Consider the following 7,806-nt stretch of genomic DNA (forward strand, 5'->3'; position numbering starts at 1 on the left):
CAAAATGTTTTGCGCTGGTTAGGGGGTACTTGGCTGAAAAAATATTTCCCAGGGGGTAGATCACTGAAAAAAGGTTGAGAACCACTGTCTTAGATAATATCGCAATTTTCTTTTCTAAAACAGGCAATAAGCGATTTTGGTCTGAAGAAAAATGATTAAAATCAGTTCCTGTGCTGTCGCTTACCTCGCTTGGCCTCTCGCTAAAGCTGAAGGGATCAGCTTCGGTGGTCTGGGCTTCCGCACTTGGCTCCAAAGGATAAAGGTTCATGTCTGTCCAGAGGCAAATTCATTTTCCCATATCTTCTACTCCAAACAGGGGGGTTCACTCACAAAACACATGCACACACTAGCTTGTTTCCCTGTACCTTGGGAAATCACAGCAAGCTGCTTTTACTGTGTGTCACAGGTTTGGATTTAGTTTGACCCTGACATTGTACATCTTGTGTCACACTGTAATTTATTATTTTCGGTTTATTTATAGAAGAGCAAATATAATGTCAAACATATCAGGTGACTTCACAGTGATTCCATATTGTTTATATTTAATTTATGCTTGTAGATATTAGATGATTTCCTTTTACAGAATCAAAGAAAAAAAATGCGGCAAACACTAAAATCAGAGCACAGCTTTGGCCTTCAAATGTGTACGTTTCCGTAAGACACATTACTTGGGGTCAGAGTAATTTGACGGCCCTTTAATGCTGTCTGAGGTGGCATGGTGCCGGAGGTGGACCACCTTTATAGGTCATCTGATATGTGGGTCATCTTGGGGCCCGCACAGCGGATCCCCAGGATCAAACACTCTTTGATTGGCTCTTTGACTCATTGATTTATGGGTACTGAAAGGAAACAGGAGTTCCACAGTTACACATACAGTAGAGACGCTTTACACAGCAGTAAGTGACTTTAAACTTTTAACTTAACGATGACTCGCTTAAGAAGGTGAAGCAGTAAAATGATTCCCATAACTCCAACTGAGTAGTCGGTAATTATGCTGGTCAGGTGGCAAATTCCAGTCAGAATCCGGCCAGTTTTAGCTCTTTGTCAAGAGATTGTTTGGTTAAAGTATGAAAGCAGTAGCCGATCAGTTGACATTGGGCAAAGGCAGGTACACACTGGACAGGTCGCCAGACTATCGCAGGGGGAGATGGAAAATTAGTCCAAATTGACAACGTGTTAACTCTGGCCTTTCCTTTCTGTCTTACCCGGTACTTTTCTTGTCTGCTCTCTTTCTCAGAATTTGGCTGTCCAGACCAGACCAGTCCAGCCTTGCAGAGGAGAGATGCACTGTAGGTAACTGGTGCGGAGCCCTGAGATGATTACAATGCAAACAGGTTTGGAAAAGGCACCTACGACTTACAGGGGCCCTCAGGCTTTAAGGGCAATCTTCTATACGTGAAAGGCTTATCACCTCTGCTCCAGCTCTCAGCTGGTGTGAGCGCCTTCAGAGGTCAACAGCATGATTTTAAACAATTAGTCCACCCCACTAGAGTCAGCAACAAGACCTACCAATTAGTTTAATTCACATGCAGAAGTCTTTATGTCTCTCTGGCTGTCACATACTATAAACATAGTACCATTGTCTAACCTGCTTAAGTCAATCATGATGTTTAACTGCTCAAATTAAAACAGGCTATGTTAGTGGAAAGAAATGTCACTCCTAAAAATAACTAAGCTGACATAAATGTTAGTACATGCACTGAACAAATTGATAATGCTCACCTTGCTATGTTGCAAGTGTCTTTTGCTATTTGGTCTTAATATACAATCATCATGTGGTGTAGTTGAAAAGCAAAATTATAGAAACAAATGCATACAGCGTTGCACTTAAAATCTTACAAAGAGCTATCAATAGTATATTCAGACACGGATAAGTCAAAGAGGATTCCTCATACACTGAATCCACAAAATGTATTTGACAATTGACATAGTTTTCAATCCAGGAAAAAGCTATTATCCCAAGATAATCAGAGAATGGCAGTGAGACTGGTTGCCAGTCGTTCAGAGCGCTCATTAAACAATTTTACAAGACACATAATACACATTTATGTTTGCATTGAACTATTCTGGTATTACCACAAGTAAACGACAAATTGGGAAACGTTTGTGTTTTCTGTTTGTTTGTCACACCAAGAACATAAACTTCATGTTCAGTCTAATCACACATAATAAAATTATTTTCTGTTCTGTTTAGACAAACTGGAAGAGACATATCTTATCCTGCACTGCTGGGTGTTATTATCACTGCCAGACTGAAGATTACTTACCACACTCACACACTCACGAATGCACGCACACACACACACACACACACACACACACACACACACACACACACACACACACACACACACACACACACACACACACACACACACACACACACACACACACACACACACACACACATGTTCAGCTCACAAAGTTAAGACCTCCTACCTACTATCTAGCATGGTGATTATTAAGCAAGAGTTGATAAACTGTGGTCCAGCCTCTCCCCCGTGTGGAAAAGCCAAGCACAAAGGTGAAGAGTTAACCACTGTTTCCTTACTTCCCAGTACCTGAGTCCCCGAGTCTTGGTTATCAGAGAGAATCATTTCATATGAGATGTTCCAATTGTGGAGATGAACCCAAGCACAAACTTCGCAATTTAAGCACACCACCACGTTAAAATTAAAATGTTTGTCTAAAATGATACAACCTATTCTTAAGACGAACTTTATTTATATCTTTGGAGACCCGAGACTCCAAAAACGGTCTTAAGTGGCTCTATGGTTAGACGGGAGGTATTCCCTCATGCTATTGACAGAAATGTGTTGCTGGAACAAACAGTGACTCAAGTTCAACGAGAGACATGACTGCACCACCCCGTTTCCATTGCGCACCCTGTGCCTGACGCGCTCTGCAGGGAGGGCATCGACTTGAGACGTAATCACCAAGTTCAAATCACCGTGTTGATTATATCCAGAAAGCGATATAAACTTGACACGGCCACGATAAAGGTTTGCGTTTGGCACAAGTCATGTATCATGTAATTGCTCAATGCTATGAACACATCAGCTTTGGAACTTGTGTGAAAGTGAAGATGCACTCAGTCTAAAATGAGACGTGTCACCGGCACAAATGATCCACTTGATTTCAGAACAGTCTAATTGGATGAGAATGCACCTCTCAGGCACATCGAGCACCCCCCCCCCCCCCCCCCATCCCCCCCTCCGCCCTCCCCCCGCCAACCTCCCTCCTTCCCAAGGTGTCTCATTCACTTTTTTAGATGGGCACTCGGCCCCTCCTCTCTAGCCCTGACGAAATAATAGTGTGCGTTAGGCAAAATCGAACTTATTGCTTGCCAGCACTCCACGGGTCCCGTCGCCTCGTTCAGAACCAGGACCATCCCGGAGTGGAACCCTCACACTTCAACGGGAAGAGAAAGGCGCACCGGGGAGATACGTTTTTGCGCCGATCTGGACAGGGGATTTTTGGGCACTTTTTACGCACCTATGTTACGCACTGGGACTAACTGGATTTAGGGACATACATCGATATTTCTGTATTTTATGGAATAAAACACCATTCAATGTAAGTATTCTTTTTTTTCCTGTTTGAAATGAACTGTGAATTATGACTATTGGTCTAAACCAGAGAACTGACACTACATGTAGTATTTTCTCAACATTTTAAATATGACATTATTATGTTTGACATGATGATTCAAATAAATCTATTTCAGCGAACTCCTCAGTGTAAACATAGTTAACGCGGACGCACCCAGTGATGCCGCGTTGTCCTTAGATAACCTATACTGGTGTGTCCCGCTACTGCGCGAGGCAAGTGAATTTCAAACTGGTTTGAGATCACTCCAAAAATTAAATTAGAATAATGTATAGACTAACCACATTATTAATATCTCCGTCGAACAAGCAGCAGGTGTTTCGATTTAGAAAAAAGTCACAAAATCGCCAGTTTTTAGACTTTAAAATTCAACGTTTTAATTCATTCCTTTCTGGATGACAATATCAATATTTTAGCTCCAGTAGCCTTACCTTTTGTTTTATAGCGAGGAGCATCACTGAGCTTCACATACTGCTCAAACAAGCTGCTACCATTTATACATGCGTGTGATGGTGCGGATCTTTCTTTGAATGACTCTTTCTTCTAATTTCATAGAAACCTTATACGACGCCCTTTAATTCACGAACATCATTCTACAATAAAAATAACAATTTGGAAACAATTATGCGGTAACATTTCTTTATCTTATTATCTACCCAAAGTCTCATTTAATTTAGTTTCCTTTAGGATGGGTCCGTTGCCCTGGGATGGACCAAGTCACAAACTATATTTAAGTTAATTGCCATTGCCATCTTATAGTCAGTGTCTCATTTTTATAACAGCGTGCAGCTCCCACTGCGATCCACCACTTGTGTTTACACAGTGGGGTGGAAATGAGGACATGCAGGGGGCTCCTGTCCTCCTGTCTCCAAAAAACTCTTCACTTCGACCCCACAAGAAGCTTTAATAGACCATCTCTGATAATAATTAATACAAATATTCTGCAGTTATTGGGATATGTCATATAAATGCAATGTCCCTTGTTTCCAAAGGGGTTTTCAAAGTGTCCATTTTTTTTTAAGAGGGATACCAATACGTTACAATCAAGAATAATGTATATGGAAGTGTATTTGTATTGGTACAGTTTAGATAATGTCAATCCAGGTTGACTATTCATTGCACTAGATATGTATTTTTTTTTCAATTTTTAGATGAGGAATAGGTGGTCATTCCATCAATTTCTTCTGAAGCCCATGACAAAAAATATCTTTAGCAGACAGATTTATTATAACTCAACAAACACATGGAACATATGAATGCCCTAAAAAGCTAAACAAAAACAAAAAATACATAAATGTAAAGACCTTGTATGTGGTTTCCTAATGCACATGTTTTATTTTTTCAACAGATGTTACTATATATAAAGTATATCCTGTGGTTATATTGTCTCTGTGAAGCTGCCACTGCAACAGGTACGTTTTGAATGAACTAATGCTTATTTTGCTTCAGTCACTCCTTTATCCCTCCCTCATTCTCCCCAAATCTTCCCCTTTCTTTTCTTTCTTTTCCTCACTTCTTCTCTCCCTCTATCCCCCTCTGTGAGTTTCAGCTAATTTAAAGTAATTTGACATGTTCACAGTCAGTTGCCGTCCATACTCTGCAGCTTATCTGCAGCAAACTGACTGATTCAATTCAATTAAATGTATTTTAGCCCAAAATCACAAATTACAAATTTGCCTCAGAGGGCTTTACAATCAGTACACATACGACACCCTCTGTCCCAAGACCTCACATCGGTTCAGGAAAACACTGCCACTGTCAGCGTTTCCTCACAGCATTAAGGTTTCACTGTGTTCTTAAAGTAGCAGACTGATAAGCCCCTTCCAGTCTTCTTCCTGTGAAACTTATACAAAACTTTACCCAATGGTGAAGGTGACAGTGACCACAGACGTTTGCATCTCTGGCCCCGTTGGCCCCCCTGGCTCTCCTGGCCGCCAGTCTCTGGGTACAGATGGACACCTTTCAATTAGACTTGGCTCCCAGTCTGGAAATAACAGCTGGTTTCACCCCTCATCCTAATAAGGCCCTCTGGTAAAGCACACACACTCATGCCTTTGGGGCTGTCCCACCAATGTTTCCAGAGCATTCCCCACATTGTTCCCTGTGGGCCCCCACCCCCACCCAACAAAAAGGTGAATCTTCTTCCTCTCCACAGGGCAATGCGTGATTCAGCCTGTTGCCATTTGCTTGTGTCTGGTATCCTGTCTGTTATCCCCTTTGCTTCGCTTCATCACATAGAAGTGCAGTGAGACTGAGATACAGTCAACAGCTTTAACTCTGGACAGACCTGAAGGGGGAGGGGGATTCAGTACTAACAGTTTAACCTCGTCATTCTGTAGTGGAGGTCTTTACTGTTTGCAGTCAAAATGTTAAATTGCATATCCTTACCCAGTACCACAATGTAGGTGTGTGACATCACATTTTTAGCTGAAAATAGGAGGTCACGAGAATGAGGATACATACACTGGACGACATTGTCCAGTGTGCGGCACGCTGAAGACTTAGTTTATTAATTGTTGTGTGGGTCGAGGAGGGAGTTTTTATGAAGGAAAACATGTCACCCAGCAGGTGCCTAAGATGAACTGATGAAACCATGACTCCCCTGTTTAACTAATTATCTTTAACTTCATACAAACATGCTGTACATACACTGGAGTCAGTGTTGAATGTGTTCCCACACCCAGCATTTTGAGGAAGAGGTTTGACTTTCCAAGAATTATTTTCAGGCCATGATGCATGTTTGTTTTTCAAGAGGCTGGCTGTAGTTGTCACAGCCTGTCAACGTTGATGAGTTGGGCAATTAATTGTCTACTTGCATCTCTTAGAATGAGAGTCAACAGAAGAGACATTTATTTGCATAAAACAAATAAAACATATTCCAGTAGTGAACACTTTTATATGATTTGGAAATGCATTTAACCCTTTTGCTTTTTGCCTTCCAGCCTCCAACATGTTATCGATAATCAGACCTGTCACCGGATCCCTCTCAGGGAAGGTAAATCTTCCCTGCTTCTTCTCCATCATCCCAACCTCGGCACCACTGACCAGTCCCAAGGGAGCTGTCATTTACAGAAGAGATTACTTACGGATCAAATGGACCAAATTAGATGGACAAGTGGAATCCACAGTGATGGTGGCACAAAATGGCGTAATCAAAATAGGCTCCAGCTACAGGAACCGCGTCTCAGTGCCCAGTCACCCTGAGGATGTTGGTGACGCCTCATTGACAATGGTCAAGCTGCGTGCCAGTGATGCGGGCACTTATCGATGTGAGGTCATCTACGGCATTGAGGACACCCAGGATACAGTTAACCTTGATGTCAATGGTAAGAAAGTCACGATCCCTCCCACGTCACACTAGAATCTAGAAGAGACTCTAAAATTGTTTTCCAGAGATACTCTCTGAACGTAGAGGGGGGTTGCTGCAAGGGTTTAATAATAGTGAAATGCAATACAAGTGGTGATAGAAATGTAAACGATGTGAGAGAGCTATGGTCGCCCTTCCGCTTACTTTGATAGCAGCAGCTACCCAGTAGTTACACAGAGTAACAACAGTTTTCACTTCTTATTTTAGAGGCGATGCCCTCTTAAAAAGAGATGAGACTTTGGGTCCCTGTCCATACCGAGTACAACAATGTTTTAGTTACAGAGTTCAGCCATCTAACCCAATAAGCCATTACTGCCCAAATATGGATGGTATTACACATGTTGGTAGAACAAAATCTATGTTATAACCTCATCCATCCCTGCCATCTTGGGTGTCACCTTGTCAGTGGAGACTTTTTTTTCTTGGTGGGGCACTCAGTGGGTGTTGCAAAGCTTTTTTACTTTTCCTGATGATGATGCAACATTAGTGCAGTACTCCCCTTGAGAGAGGGGGGGGATGACCAGTCCTTACCATTGTCATTATGTGCACTCTACACGTCTACAAGTAGTTTGGGAGATATTACTCATGTTTTGGTGATGTAGAAAACATGGGTGGAGTGGGGGATACTGGGATAGTCATGTTTTTTTTCTGGTTTCCAATCTGCACAACCTCTTTTCCAACTATTTGCCATGCAAATTAGGCCCATCATTAATATATTTTTATATCGTTTACTGTCCACAAATATAGGGATTTCAGGGCCATGGCATCATCGGCAGTTATCTCTTTCATTTGTGGTTCTCTTTTTGGTTAATTGCTAAGTTCCCCCTTTC

This window comes from Taurulus bubalis, assembly GCF_910589615.1.
Source record: "Taurulus bubalis genome assembly, chromosome: 8".
Lineage (NCBI taxonomy): Eukaryota > Metazoa > Chordata > Actinopteri > Perciformes > Cottidae > Taurulus > Taurulus bubalis.